This window comes from Musca domestica, unplaced genomic scaffold, assembly GCF_030504385.1.
Source record: "Musca domestica strain aabys unplaced genomic scaffold, Musca_domestica.polishedcontigs.V.1.1 31, whole genome shotgun sequence".
Lineage (NCBI taxonomy): Eukaryota > Metazoa > Arthropoda > Insecta > Diptera > Muscidae > Musca > Musca domestica.
Genome location: NW_026712309.1, coordinates 5179353 through 5196226, shown reverse-complemented (window position 1 = coordinate 5196226; position 16874 = coordinate 5179353).

The window sequence follows — 16874 nt, the reverse complement described above, 5'->3', positions numbered from 1 at the left end:
AACCGAGAGCCTATTGAGAGGGTGATCTTAGCTATATTACCTGCATTAAACAGATCGGGATATTCGCTGAAAAATATTCTATAACATTTTACCGTATTTAAATTTTAGTGAGATAATATTTGCCTTCTTCTGACACAGTAATAACCATTTTTCTTAAGTTTATTTTAAATTGGATTTCTATGATGTAAGGTTTTTTCTTTGTTTCTGATTTGGTCACATTTTGTAATGGCATATCACAGGCAGTCACACTACGTGACTCCAAAAAAAAAAAAAAAAAAAAAAAATGTCCACCTAAGTCGTTGTATCCAAATGGTAGAAGAGAACATAAATCAATTTTTGCTCTAGTTATTTTCATAAAATGTTTTCGTTGCTACTTTTGCAACTATGTAATTTAAAGTTAATGATATTTAATGTTACAAAGTATCTTCAACATTATATCTTTAGTGGGAAGATAAAAAAACTTCACATTCTTTGGTCATCAAAGGATCGTTTGAAACGAGTTACATATCCTTAAAAGAAGAAACCTCGAGAAAAATAATAGAAAATAGTGGGTTATATAATTTTTTATCAAATAAACTTGAATCTTCTAAGCGTGGGATTAACTCAATATTATTACGTGTGGGACAGAACAGTTTACGGTTCGGATTTCATTGCCTAAAAGTCAAGTACTAATGTCAAAATAGACAACCCTTTCATAAATGTAATTTTTTAGAAACGCCTACTTTTTATTAAAGTATTTGGCATTATAAATTTCTGCTTCCCCATCACTACAGAGCGCAATACCGAGATTGTTTTATTGTATCCCAAATTACATTAACTAAATAATTTCGAGTACTATGAATTAATTGAAAAGAATCCTGAAAATAACAACAATTGGTTTAAGGTATTCTATTTACCTATGGAGTGTGGGTAAATGTCCGTTTAATTAGTTTAAAACGGATAAACAACTTTATTTTTAGACATTTCATAATTAGACATTTCAAGTAAAATGTATAAACAAACAAGTAAGCAGAGACAATAGTCGGGCAGGTCGACCATACCGAACTAAATCATAAAAACATAATTCGAAGATATTTAGAGGTAAAGTAAATGCACTGCCATTAATTTCTAGAAGGAATATTTCAGTCTACTAAAAGAAAATGTAAAAGTCTATATTCAAAATTAACTAATGATATAAATTTAAAAACAAAAATAATAAAATATATATTACTAAAAATATATTCAAAAACAAAAAAATCTACTTTGGTTCATTATTACTCTGAATAAAATTTGAATGTTTCACAGCTAAAGCGAACCAAGTCAACAAAATATAAAAAAGTGTTAGTTATGTGACTAACTATAGTTGATGTTCCGCTTGTAATAAGCAACTGATGTTGATAGCTTTGGAAAAGGCAATGCTTTTTGAAGTTCGAAAGTACAGATATAGTGCTCATCAGATGGTACTTATGTATTTAGTGAGTCTCAAGCTAGCTGTGCTGCTTTTAAATGAAGTTCCTTTTGCTAAATTAAATATGTATTTTCATCTTCATCGAATTTTATTTTCATGTCAAGTTCATCACAAATTCGACAGCTATCCTTATTCGGAGACTTAAAATGTAAATTGAATTTCGTGCTGAATACTTTATAATAAAAATACATTTTGTTTTGCATAATCTGCAAGTTTCCAAAATGACTTGAAAAATAATTCTCTGTCAGATTCATTCAACTGATGTTACATTTTATTTTGCATCCACAATCATAATTAGGTATAAATGTTTTTGCGGAAGTCGTAAGACCCTTCTGATTTGTGTATGCTTCTCCACTGTTGCAGCAAAGCTTACGAACATTGTGCGCCCTCCATACTATACCCTCCACGTACTAAGGCGTAGGGTATACATCTGTCGGTAAAACCGACTGATACTTTTTAACTTGTTTTTTTTTTTTTTTTGAACGGCAATATGCACTTGCTCACTAATAGTACTGATTCAAAGTGTTGTTGACTTGGTTCGCTTTAGCTGTGAAACATTCAAATTTTATTCAGAGTAATAATGAACCAAAGTAGATTTTTTTGTTTTTGAATATATTTTTAGTAATATATATTTTATTATTTTTGTTTTTAAATTTATATCATTAGTTAATTTTGAATATAGACTTTTACATTTTCTTTTAGTAGACTGAAATATTCCTTCTAGAAATTAATGGCAGTGCATTTACTTTACCTCTAAATATCTTCGAATTATGTTTTTATGATTTAGTTCGGTATGGTCGACCTGCCCGACTATTGTCTCTGCTTACTTGTTTGTTTATACATTTTACTTGAAATGTCTAATTATGAAATGTCTAAAAATAAAGTTGTTTATCCGTTTTAAACTAATTAAACGGACATTTACCCACACTCCATAGGTAAATAGAATACCTTAAACCAATTGTTGTTATTTTCAGGATTCTTTTCAATTAATTCATAGTACTCGAAATTATTTAGTTAATGTAATTTGGGATACAATAAAACAATCTCGGTATTGCGCTCTGTAGTGATGGGGAAGCAGAAATTTATAATGCCAAATACTTTAATAAAAAGTAGGCGTTTCTAAAAAATTACATTTATGAAAGGGTTGTCTATTTTGACATTAGTACTTGACTTTTAGGCAATGAAATCCGAACCGTAAACTGTTCTGTCCCACACGTAATAATATTGAGTTAATCCCACGCTTAGAAGATTCAAGTTTATTTGATAAAAAATTATATAACCCACTATTTTCTATTATTTTTCTCGAGGTTTCTTCTTTTAAGGATATGTAACTCGTTTCAAACGATCCTTTGATGACCAAAGAATGTGAAGTTTTTTTATCTTCCCACTAAAGATATAATGTTGAAGATACTTTGTAACATTAAATATCATTAACTTTAAATTACATAGTTGCAAAAGTAGCAACGAAAACATTTTATGAAAATAACTAGAGCAAAAATTGATTTATGTTCTCTTCTACCATTTGGATACAACGACTTAGGTGGACATTTTTTTTTTTTTTTTTTTTTTTTTGGAGTCACGTAGTGTGACTGCCTGTGATATGCCATTACAAAATGTGACCAAATCAGAAACAAAGAAAAAACCTTACATCATAGAAATCCAATTTAAAATAAACTTAAGAAAAATGGTTATTACTGTGTCAGAAGAAGGCAAATATTATCTCACTAAAATTTAAATACGGTAAAATGTTATAGAATATTTTTCAGCGAATATCCCGATCTGTTTAATGCAGGTAATATAGCTAAGATCACCCTCTCAATAGGCTCTCGGTTAATTTATGTCTACAGAAAATTTGGAGTATTATTTCATATCCATTGTTAGGGATTATTTAGTCAACAGACAGGGTTAATGATAATCATCTCAGCTTTGATGTCCATATGCAGGAAGCATTTGCTTTGGATTGTGGTATTATTCTAATGGAAATAACATATATATCCTTTGAGAGAATAGTTGAATGCTCCAACACAGAATTATCCTATTTGATCAGGGCGAGGTAAAAAAACTGCAACAAAGTCAAACGCCATATCTTTTTTTTTCTTAAATTGTATTGAATGAAAGCAAAAAATATTGGAAAAAGCATCAAATTATGGAATTAGTTTAGATTTGTTCAAATTGGTCACCTTTGACACGAATTATGGTCTTCAAACGGCCAATGAAACCGTCACATACTGCTCGAATGTTGCTCTGCGGTATTTTGGCCCATTCCCGGCGAAGCGCTTGCTTGAGGTTATCGACACATTGCTTTCCAAAATACTCCAGGCACAATAGTCCAACGGATTGGTATCCGAAGATTTTCCAAGGTGAGCGGCCAAAACGTTTGCGTGCCCAAGACTTTAATACACCCTCCAGAGTATTTTCGCGATAATATTCGGCATTTATTCAGATGCCACGGTAGATTAATACAAGCGGAAAGCGACCATCAGCCGTTCTTGCGGCCCACACCATCACCATGGCCGGCGCTTGAGTTGGTGTGGCCAATTTAAAGTGCACATTTTCAGCTGACCTCTTTGTCAAGTAAACACGATCAATTTGTTTGTTTACAAACTGCTGGACAACGAATCAGAGAAAACCAAATTCGGACAAGCGAAGCAACTCTTTAGCTCTTTTGAGTCTATGTTCTTTTTTTTGCGATGTAAGTTCTTGCACTTTTTGGAATTTCTATAGCATTACCCCGAGCTCATTTTTCAATATTTGCCGAATGGAATATTGCGATATGCTCAGCTCACGAGCCATTTTTCGGCCATTGCGACGCGGGTTTCGATCAAGTCGGTTCTTTACTTTTCGAACCATTTCTGCTGATGTTGCTGTTTTTTTCCGCCCAATTCCTTGACGTCGGCAACCAGTATCACGGTAACGAGCGATGGTACGAGACACAAAAGATTTATTCACATTTAAATTCTGGAATACTCTAATGATAGCCACTTGTGGTTTTCCAGCCATATATAAAGAAATCACACTATCACGCTTGAATTCCATCACGAATAACTTTTCTTCTGGAAATTTTTCAACAAAATGCTTTTGTACGCTTGTAAGCTATATATTGAGCTGTCACCGGAATAATTTTAACAGCTGTCGGACGAGTGGCTTAGAAATGGCAGCAGTCTGAAATTGGTTGAATTTTTTTCATCACACCCTGTATACTTTATGGGGTCAACGACGAATATTTAGGGATGTTACAAACGGTGTGACAAAGTTATTGACCCTCCTTTTCAAGGTGAGGGGTATATAAACTCGTATAGCCGTTCTTGAGTTATAAGCGGTCTAACTAACAACTCCTTCATTGATATATGATATTTTAATATATAACCCCTAAATATCTTGCCATTATCTCCCCCAAATAGTCCATCCACTTTCGGCTGGCATCTCGCGCATAAATGCTTCAATGTGTGACTTTTTCTGGATGCATTGGTAGCTTTTGCAGTGCTTCTAACTGATTTTCATTCCAAAATCGACATTTCTGCTACGTACGAAAATAGTACCCATTCAGCCCAAAATGAGCTTCGTCGCTGAACCGAATTTTTCGATAATAAACTTTCTTAACAGATATTTTGATAATAAAATTATGATTTGGATGTGTTGTTCGTTTGTTAAATTATAGACCAAACTGAAGGTCTTTGACAGAAAAATATGAAACGTGCATCAGCTCTTTAAACCAATGTTACCAAAAAAATAATAGCTAAAACATCACCCTTTGCCCACGAAAGTGGCAAATAATATTTTTTTATAATTTTAAATGGTAAATTTTGTAAGTTATGAAAATTGTTGAAACATATTTATTAAAATATTAGTAAAACTAATTTGTAATTTTATCGATATTGTACGTATTAGCAGAGCTTCCATGCTTTAATTTGTATAAAAATACATAATTGTTCCTTAGGAAAAATTGAAACATAAACATCTTTTTACAATAAGGAAAAAAGACAATGGGGAAAAGTTTCCACAACATTTTGTTTAGAATAATGAAATGTTGCAAAAAAGTAGACCATCTCGTATAAATATATTTGTGATGACAACTTTTCTTTTATTTTTTTGAATTTTATGTCTCTTATTATGTCTCAATGCACAGGACATTCCTTAAAATGACCATGTCATTTTCAGCCAACGATTAACAACGTTTTATAATCGATTAAATTAAAGTCAATTAATTTGCTTTCACTACTTCAAAGGATTCTCAGTTCAGTATTATAAAGTAATTATAAATATTTCAGGTGGGTTACATGAAAGCGAAAATCAAAGAAGAGGGGTGACGATAACGATTTTTCAACAAAAGCTTCTTTGATACTTATCAGCAGGATATCATTTAATTATGCAAATTATGTGTATCGTTCATTTTTTTGAAATAATGAAGCTTAAATAATAATTTAATCAAATTATATTATATTCTGTCAATAATTTTGTAGAAAATGAAAGTTAATTTATTAACAACATATTGCAAACAGAGTTTAAAATGCTAACGTCAATTTATCAACAGCACCGTGCATTTATAGCTTTGCGTGCTAAAAATTCTGCAAAAAAATATTGGTCATCAATGACCACCACTTGTTGGCACATGACAAAAAAATTAGCTAACGGAGCTATTGCCTCTCGGTATCGTCAGCAAACACAAACTAGTAGTGAACGGCTGCAACATAATTGAAATTAGCCCTAAAATCAAAAAAGGTCAGCACAAGAAAAAATCAGGCCGACTTTATGATACCCTACACCACTTTGCATATTTAGTAGAGTTTCACAAAACAAATAAAAGTTTTTATAGGGAATTTGTGCAAAATTTCATCGGGATCGGGCAACAAATACGATCTGTACTTTGTTTACAAAAATACATGGACAGACGGACGGACGGACGAACATGCATAAATCTACTCAGAATGTGATTCTATGCATATCATCAAAAGGAACTATGGGGCTATCTCGTTTCCTTTTGCCTGTTACAAACAAATGCACAAAGACATAATACCCTGACCACCTTGTGGTGTAGGGTATAAAAAACAGCACGGCAGAAACTACTTAGCTAAGATTTCAGAAAGCTACGGTTTTTGAGTTCAGTGTTGCTTTTGAAAATTTCGCGTTTCTTATACATTTGGTATTTTTATACCCTACACCACAAGGTGGTCAGGGTATTATGTCTTTGTGCATTTATTTGTAACAGGCAGAAGGAAACGAGATAGACCCATAGTTCCTTTTGATGATCTGCATAGAATCACATTCTGAGTCGATTTATGCATGTCCGTCCGTCCGTCCGTCTGTCCGTCCGTCCGTCTGTCCGTCCGTCTGTCCATGTATTTTTGTAAACAAAGTACAGGTCGCATTTATTACCCGATCCAGATGAAATTTTGCAAAGATCTTTTGTTTGGCCCAAGGACGAACCCTATTGAAATTGGAGATAATCGGTCAAAATTTAGATATAGCTCCCATATATATCTTCGTCCGATTTGCCTTTTATTGTGCACCAAACGTGTAATATCAGCCCGAATTGTATGGAGTTTTGCATATACACCTAAATTAGGCCTGAAAATATGTGTGCCAAATTTGATCGAAATCGGTTCAGATATAGCTATAGCTCCCATATATATTGTTCATCCGATTTGTTTTATTTGTCCACCGCCGCCGTAATATGCACTCTGTAACAACAATATTTGGGGAAATATATCAAATACAGCTCAGAAATACCTTTGCCCAATTTTATCGAGATCGGTTCAGATTTGGATATAGCTCCCATATATAACTTCGTCCGATTTACCTTTTATTGTGCACCAAACGTCTAATATTTGTCCAAATGGGATGGAATTTTGCACTTACGACCGAATTGAGTCTAGAAGCTAGTATGTCAAATTTGGTGAAGATCGCTTCAGATATAGCTACAGCTCCCATATATATTGTTCATCCGATTTGTTATATTTGTTCCCCTAGGCGTAATATGCACTCCGTAACACCGATATTCAGGGAAATATATCAAATACAGCTCAGAAATATCTTTGCCAAATTTTATCGAGATTGGTTCCGATTTGGAAAAAGCTCCCATATATATCTTTATCCGATTTCAAATTAATTGTGCACCACATGGGCAATACAATTCCGAATTTAAATGCTTCGGCATATTTAGTCCTTTGAACTTTAAATTATAATTATAATCATAGCGTGTATGATTGAATTCTCCCATAAAAACTTTTAATTGTTATGTGGAGCTCTACGTAATTAGAAAAGTGGTGTAGGGTATCATAAAGTCCGCCCCGCCCGACTTGAAGACTTTATTTACTGGTCAGATATAAAAAATACGCAAATATTGTTGAAGCCTTTTTATTATACCCTACAAGGTCAGAATAACGTTAGGGGAGATGATCGCAAAACCAAAATGGACAAAAACTGAAAAAACCTTGATTTTGTAGTTGTCACAAATACAACCAATTTTGGGTGGTGCTACAGTTTAGGGCTGGGAAGAAATGTTTCAATAAGGGTGGCCATCGAATACTATTTAGCGTTCTACCATTTTTATATCAAGAACCGCTGCAGGGATTTTGACAATTCTCACCAATTCAGTTTGACTTTTTGCAAGAAAAGAATAGTATGTAGAAAAATTGAACAAAAATGTGAATATTTTTCACTAGTATTTGTGATATTTGTATAACCTCCACCATACATAGTAGTATGGAGGTTACATTAAGTTCTTCATTCCGTTTGTAACTCATCGAAATAATAATTTTAGACCCAACAAAGTATATATATTTTTGATCAAATACAGTCAAACCGAATTAGATAGGAAGCAGGCAAGTAAAGTTAGAAGATGGGCCATATCGGTCCACGATTTCGTATTTTATGATTCTAGATACATTTATCAATGGAATTGTCTGAAATTCCACACAAGAAGTTCCTTGTAAGTACGATATCGTTTATCCCCCATGTAACGGTACCCCCCGATATTCGGTATTTTGATGATTTCAGCCAAATTTTTTATGGAATTGTCCTAAGATCCACACAAGGGGTTCCTGTTAAGACTTTACCCCCTAGAAGAATTGCCAAAATAGGTCCCCATTTAAGTATAGCTCCCATATAACGGTAACCCCAGATATTCGTTATTCTCATGATTTTTGCGACATTATTCACCGAAATTGTTTCAAATTTCGTTTAAAATTTTTTTTCTGAAAAGTTCCTTCCAATCAGATTTTTTTATTTGACTTACAATATTGAATTGTACATTTTGTGATAAGCTTTTTTACTATGTGTTGGGGCCATTATATTCAGACCGCAATTGTAAACTGATCTTCACGAAATTTTGCATGGGCGTAGGGAAAGGATCAGAATGGAAGCATATTATTTTAGAAGATGTTCGCAATATATTTAGGGTTTAAATGGACCAAAAATCTAAAAATTTTCCCGATTTGGCGAGTAAGGGCCAATAGACATGGAATTTTAAATGTGGTTAGAGTTATGACAACGCCGAAGCCTAGCATTTTGGATGCTAATCGGATAATATATAGCTAGAAATAGACCACAATTTTTTTCTTAAAAAATACCAACATTTAAGAAATCACTAATTCATGAATGGCGAACTCTTTACACTGATTGATTTCATTGACGAATATAGCCAAATATTAGATGTACAGGATATCATATAAAGGAATCTTAATTTCATCATGGGGTCCAAAAATAGGGTAAATTTTAAAAGATTTGCATGACCTCGTGGCTTTTGAAGGACCTCTGTTTCGTCAAAAATCGAAGTTTTTCTAAAAGATCGTATGTTTTAGGAAAATATAGGTTTCAGATCTATGATGATTATTTGAAAAGAGGAGCAATTGGGTTCAATATTTGCTTCTATTTTGTAGTAGATATGGGAATGTTTCTTAGGGAAGTCTTCATTGTAGTCAAACGTGTTTCAGATCTGCAGAAACTTTACCGCAAATTGTAGTGTTGTAGGGTATCAAGATAAGTTTGTTTTTTGCTCCACTTGTAGATTCTTTGCACTTTGAACTGAATCAACATTTCTCCATCTCTTAATTGTATCCATGAGACAAATCGCACTCGAATATGCTCATCTGATTAAATTAATTTCTAGTCATTAAAAATTATGTTCATTAGCTTCAATGACGCCTATAATTCTATTCATTATCGGTTTTATTGAACTGGAGATAGACGATATTAATTGGTTTATTTGGCAATGACCCTCAAACGTTTGTCGTCCTTGGAGATTAGATTCAATTCGTTAAGTTTCATTGGTGCTCAGCTTATTGTTATCAAAAGAAATATATTGCTAGCGACACACATACATACGTGCAAAAATAGCTATTTTTCGGTGCATGATATTTATGATTTTGAAAAGATTTGGGAAAACAAATTAATATAAAATTCATACGCCAGAATAGCTAAATGAATATAATTTAAAAACATAATTTTGGAAAGCCTAATTTAGAAGTCGTAGCATCAAAGGATAAGAGCAGGCTTATTAACATTTTTATGAAGAAATTTACAAGTAGTCAAAAAAAATTGTGGCACTGTTTTCAAAAAAATAGCTCAACCCTTTTTATGCCCTGCACCACAAGGTGGTCAGGGTATTATGTCTTTGTGCATTTGTTTGTAACAGGCAAAAGGAAACGAGATAGACCCATAGTTCCTTTTGATGATCTGCATAGAATCACATTCTGGGTCGATTTATGCATGTCCGTCCGTCCGTCTGTCCGTCTGTCCATGTATTTTTGTAAACAAAGTACAGTTCGCATTTATTGCCCTATCCAGATTAAATTTTGCACAAATCAAGGACGAACCCAATTGAAATTGAAGATAATCGGTCAAAATTTAGATATAGCTCCCATACATATCTTCGTCCGATTTGCCTTTTATTGTGCACGAAACTGTAATATCAGTCCGATAGTATGGAATTTTGCACATACAGTAAAATTAGGCCTGAAAATAAGTATGACAAATTTGATCGAAATCGGTTCAGATATAGCTATAGCTCCCATATATATTGTTCATCCGATTTGTTATTTTTGTCCTCCGCAGCCGTAATATGCACACTGTTACATCAATAATTGGGGAAATATATCAAATACAGCTCAGAAATATATTTGCTAAATTTTATCGAGATCGGTTCAGATTTGGATATTGCTGTCATATATAAATTCGTCCGATTTACCTTTTATTATGCACCAAACATCTAATATTTGTAAAAATGGGATGGGATTTGGCACTTACTAATTACTAATTGAGTCTAGAAGCTAGTATGTCTATATATTTCAAAAACCTCTTAGTCTAGAGCACACGATCGTTTCGCCCTTTCTTTCGACCTAACCTAACCTTATGCATACGTATGATTTTAATCCATTTCATCCTTAAAAAGCCACGAGATCATGCAAAAGTTCATGAAAATTGCTCTACATTTTGGTCATTTGTTGTGCTAATGGAAATTTGGATCAATATTAGAAAATTAGATATTTTGCTCTATTTTCAATGTTTGGCTCTATAGATCAAAGGAATCAGAATAAATGTAAATGTCAGAAGCGTCCTTTTTATGTATTTTTAATTTTGCCAGGAAATTACTTCCAGCACTGAAATAATATTTTTAGTTGAAAGGAAAATACAGATTTTTATCATTTCCACCTCTTTATATTAAACTATCACTACCTAAAGAGGACCCAAATTTTAACGAGTAGAGCGGGTTTGCCGACAGAGGTATATCTTCAGGCAATGTTCGAAAAATTAATATATATTTCGACTTCCGTTATAACTACTCTAACGATTGAGCGTTGATGGAGTAAGTTCCGAAAGACTGAGCCAGTATTGTCTATTTTATATCGGACCTAAATAAATATGATATAAATATTGCGACCTGACAGGTTTGGACTATATCGACTACTTCTTTTACTTTTAATGAAATATGTAATAATTTTTAGAATATGGTGAAATGTGCGTCAGGTACCAGATATTGTGGAGCGAAGTTTTCTATTTTCACACTTCATCTAATATAGTGAAATATAGTGATATGGAAAAGTATCAAGAAAATTAAATTTTTATGTGAAATCATAAATTCCGTAAAATTTCATGTTCATGTCATGTTTCTGGTTGAGAGAAATATTTAGATATAGCAATTTGAAAAGAATCGCCGACTTGTTTCGTAAACTATTGAAAATTGGGCTCTTTGTGGGTGAGGTAAAAGTGGTTGACAACAGAGAACAGTTAGCAAAAATGATTGGATGTGTGAAATTTGAAAAGAGTCGGATGCCTATTTCGCGTTTTATAAACGTTTTGTTTTTCAAAATTTTGAGCCCTTTGTGGGGGAGGTACCAGAAGGAGTGCGCCGATACATCCTATCTTTTCAGCAGATCTTGTGTTAGCAGAAATAATGGGATGTGTGAATTTTGAAGAAAAACGGATGCTTAATTCGCTCGTTTTGGTTATCTAGAATCTTGAACCCTATGTTGGAAAGAAATGGTCCGATCTCTACCATCTTTATAACAGATATTGTGTTGATAAAAATATTGAGATGAACCAAGTCTGAATGGAATTGGAGGAGGTGGACCGACATTGAACGTCTCCAAACCCGTTCTAAGTTTGATAATAGTATTACGATTCGAGAATTATCATCCCTAGATCGACTCCAAATGTCCACAAACGGAATTGGCCCAAATAGACCTAGGGATAAAAACTGCGACAAAGTCAACCGCCATAATTTTACAAAAAAATGTTAGAAATAGCATCAAATTAAAGAATAGGTTTAGATTTGTCGAATTAGTCGCCTTTGGTACGAATTATTGCCTTCCAGCGGCCAATGAAACCGTCACACGCTGCCCGATTATTGTTCTGCGGTATTTTGGCCCATTCCCGGCGAAGCGCTTGCTTGGGGTGATTGACACTTTGGAGATTTTGGTGGTCATTGTGCTCTGGAAATGAAGCGAGGAACCTCATTTTGTAACCATTCGTGTTTGGCGCGTGCTGAGTGCGATGGTGCTGAGTCCTGTTGGAATGTCCAAGGTCTGCGGCCAAAATGTTTGCGTGCCCAAGGCTTTAATACACCATCCAGAATATTTTCGCGATAATATTCGGTATTTATCCTGACGCCACGGTCGATGAATACGAGCGGCTGTTATAGCGGCCCACACCATCACCATGGCCGGAGCTCGAATTCTGGTGGCCAACCGAAGGTGCACATTTCCGCTGACCTCTTTGGCAAGTAAACACGATCTTATTGTTTGTTTACAAACTGCTGCACAACGAATGTTTTCTCATCAGATAAAACCAAATTCGGCAGTTCACTACTTTCGGCCAAGCAACTTTTTAGCTCTTTCGAGTCTATTTTCTTTCTGTTGCGATGTAAGTTCTTGCACTTTTTGGAATTTCAATGGCTTTATACCGAGCTCGTTTTTCAATATTTGCCGAATGGAATATTGCAATATGTTCAGCTAACGAGCCATTTCGGCCAGATTTATTCACATTTAAATGCTATAACAATAGCCACTAGAGTATATCTCACAAACATGATAGTGAAGGCGTATCCTTCAAAAAACTTTAAAATTTAAATTTTGTCAAATTAGCAAAACTTTGTAACAAATGGGGCGGAAATACGAATAAAATTTCAACAAATTTGAATGCGTGAAAATTTTTTGCAGTTATATGTGAATTACTACCCCAACATATATCCTCTACCAAGAGATTGTCATTTCGTTATTAAAACCCCTAAAACATTAATAATAATCTCTATTAAAAATATTATTATTGATCAGCATAAAACCCTAAATCGGCTGAACGACGTCCTTATGCCTGTTTAAATCTAAAAAGAGAGTGTATTATTTCATGTGGTGCTATGGACCAGCTGGTATCTGCAGTTTAAAATAGAACTCGTTTTCAAAATTGAATCCTGATATTTTTTAATGTTCTTCTTCAAACAATTGTGGCTCTCAAAAACATAGACTTGTGCATTGTATATTGTTACACTGTACATTGAATCGAACAAATCGAAAAGTGCCAACTATGTTGAAGTATATCTAGAGCGATAACAAGGTTTGGATGGACACCGCACAAAAGGAAAGAGCTAAATAACCTCCGTTAACTTGAGTCTGTTACAATTTTTAGGACAGTGTAAACTTATAATACCCTTCGACGTAGTGGTCATTAATTTTTATTTGTTTTTCAATTTTATTGTTATGCCGAAATAAATAAGAGGTACAATAAAATTGCCAATGTCTTTTTTCTACACTCATTTTATTTTATTTAACAGCATATTAAGTCAACACAAAATAAATGATTTAACTGCAATTGTCATATTGAAAAAAAAAACATTCATTCACGACATTTATTTTCTCTATTTTTTTGGTACGTTTTGATTTATTTCCTCTCCGGTGTTATAAAAAGAACAACGTTTATCTGCATCCCAGACAACGTGTTCGTTTATTTGAATTTACAAATTCTCTTTTCACCAGCAATTACTTTTGTAACAATGTAGTAGTTGAAATTTGCAATTCGTAGAATTGATTAAAAACTATTACAAACTCCCTCACTCCACTTTCCTTGAAATTGGAAAATGGTTATTTACACGTTTCTTCTGACATTATTACGAACGGTTGAATATGGTGATGCAAAAAAGAAATTAATTTCAAATTTAAATTTAGTTTGTCGTTTGAAGTTTTTGGGTTTCAATTTCAGCCAGAAAATAGAAAGAAGTCAATCAATTGTTAGCTTTTTATTCTTTCTACCTCTAAAGCATGATGAAGAAATGGGACTTGACAAACGTTTGTTACTCAAACTTGAATTTGAGTTCTATAAAAAAAATGGCTGATTTATTATTATCATTTTAACCCTACTACACTCCTTGTATTTGTGCCCTTCTTATGATCCTTTGGGTCAATTCGACCCAACATAGATATTTAACATAAAATCTCACAGTAAAAGAAGGAAATTTATTTTATATGTTTATTTTCATGTAGTGTTATTACAAAAATAATTAAAAACAAAATAAATAGGCTTATTCTGAGCAATTAATAAAAATAAAAAATAATAAAATTTAATTTTTAATTCAGTCTTTTTTCAATTATGTAATAGTAAATATATTTTTAATAATAATGTCTAAAATATTAAGATCTTGGATGACAATTTAAGCACAATGATACTATGTTCTCTTTGCATATAAAGTTTGTACAGGAATCACATTTAGTGGAATGCTTACTGGAGTTCCTTCCATGTCGACAGAGAAAACAACGCTGTCATTTATTTGATAAATTACTCGGCAATGAACTATTTTGTTTAGAACATTTTGAATCATCTATGAGATCATTTTGTGTCTAAGTACTTTAAAAATATTTCTTGCTGATGGTCCATGTGGCAACACTTTTCGTCACAATATATGGTGATTTACTAGCTGATCTGCAAGGTCTACTAGATTAAGCCTGCGTCTAAAGTTTTTGTTACAATTCCAGGCAGGATTCATATCAGTCAATATGACATAAGAGTTGTATGCTGATAAATCTACCATGTTTGAAAATAACGCCACTGGCCATCGTTTAGTCTGACGCTTACATATGTAATTAGCAACAAGCTGGTCAAGGGCATCAACTCCCGCTTTCGTTTTGTTGTAATGGTGTATTATGTCTTACATCGGCTGAATGATGAAGAGACCTCTAGAGGAGAACGTATTTATTTTTCTTTGGAACATATGATGCTATAGAAACATCATTAGAAAATACAAAAAATCTGGCAAGAAAGTTTTATTCTTACGGACGGTTCCAACTAATATAATACTACGACGAAGTAGTTGGAGAGCAACAAAATGTGTGGTATTTTTTTCGGGCTGTGTATTTCTTGCCCTGCCTGTGTATACTTCCATATTCCAGGCATATTTACTTTTCGAATCGCAAACTGCCTAAATTTTTATGCCATATCTGGCAGGCTTTGATGGAATGTATTGCCTAAAACTGCACCCGCCTCTAAATGGAACCAATTGTTCATCAACAGTAACATTTTCGTTTGGATTGTAAAAACTTCTAAGCTTGTCCCAATCGTTTCTTATTGGTGCTAATTTGTCTCGAAGTCTTCTTTCTTCTCTATCCTCAAAACTATCAAATCATTGTTGCTCGAAAAATAAGTCTTCCGTTTTTTTCATCCCACAAACATGTGAGATTTTCTCAATAAGATTTATAAACTCCTGCCATTATTTGTAATCCCAGATATGCATCGAACTCGATCATGACCATGTTTTGCCAATCATTTTCATATATTTCTATCCCTTTTTGATTTGTCATTTGAATCACAACGTTTTTTATATTTGGTGACATAAACAAATCGAACGAAACTTTTCCACTGCATCGTCTATTTCTATAACTTCAAAGCTATTATTTGATGAAGAATACGATTCATCTGCTTCATCGCCGTCGGTTGAACAAATTTCACCTTCCTCACTGTCATCATTTCTTCTCTCACAAAGTAGTGATTATTTCTGCAGCAGAATTGAGATCATTTATCTTGTTTACTTCGTTTCTTTGCTCTCTCTGATAATACTCGAATGAGACAAAGTTTCGTTCGCATGTACAAAACGGGGAATTACCGAATATGCATCTTGTAATTCGGTGATTTCCCGGTTTGTGTCAAAATGTTACCATATCATACGCAGACATACCTTTCAACTTTTTTTTATTTTCTTGTAATAATATAATTTTTGACCCTGTAATGGATAAATAAAAGTTTCAACTACATATCTAATTGTTAAAAGCGTAAATTTTGTGTTTGAAAAACAAAATTGGGTCAAATTAACCCAAGGAGAGTAGAAGAGTGTTTGTCGTTATTGTTTTTGAACATTTAACAAAATATGATTCTATTTTCCTCTAGATCAACTTTAATTTGCAAGGGGATTTCAAATCCGCTGATAACCGAAAATGCTGAAACCTTCAAAACCCTAAAATCAGAAGTTACCATTGCATGGTCCTTTTACACAAAAATTATGTTCCACATCAACCGCGCCATATTAATATCAGATTCTCATTCAAATCTTCGCCAACACAGGGTGAGATGAAAAATTGCAACCTGCAAGACTGCTGTCATTTCTAGTCCACTCGTCCGATAGCTGTTAAAAGTATTCCATTGAAAGTGCAAGAAATTACACAGCAACAGAAAGAAAATAGACTCAAAAGAGCTAAAGAATTGCTTCGCTTGGCCGAAAGTGGTGAACTGCCGAATTTGGTTTTCTCCGATGAAAAAAATTCGTTGTCCAGTAGTTTATTAACAAACAAAATGATCGTGTTTACTTGCCAAAGAGGCGACCTGAAAATGTGCACCTTAGATTTGCCACCAGAACTCAGGCAACGGCCATGGTGATGGTGTGGGCCGCCATAACAACGGATGATCGTTCTCCGCTGCATCAGAATGAATGCCGTTATAAAAAATGACATAATTT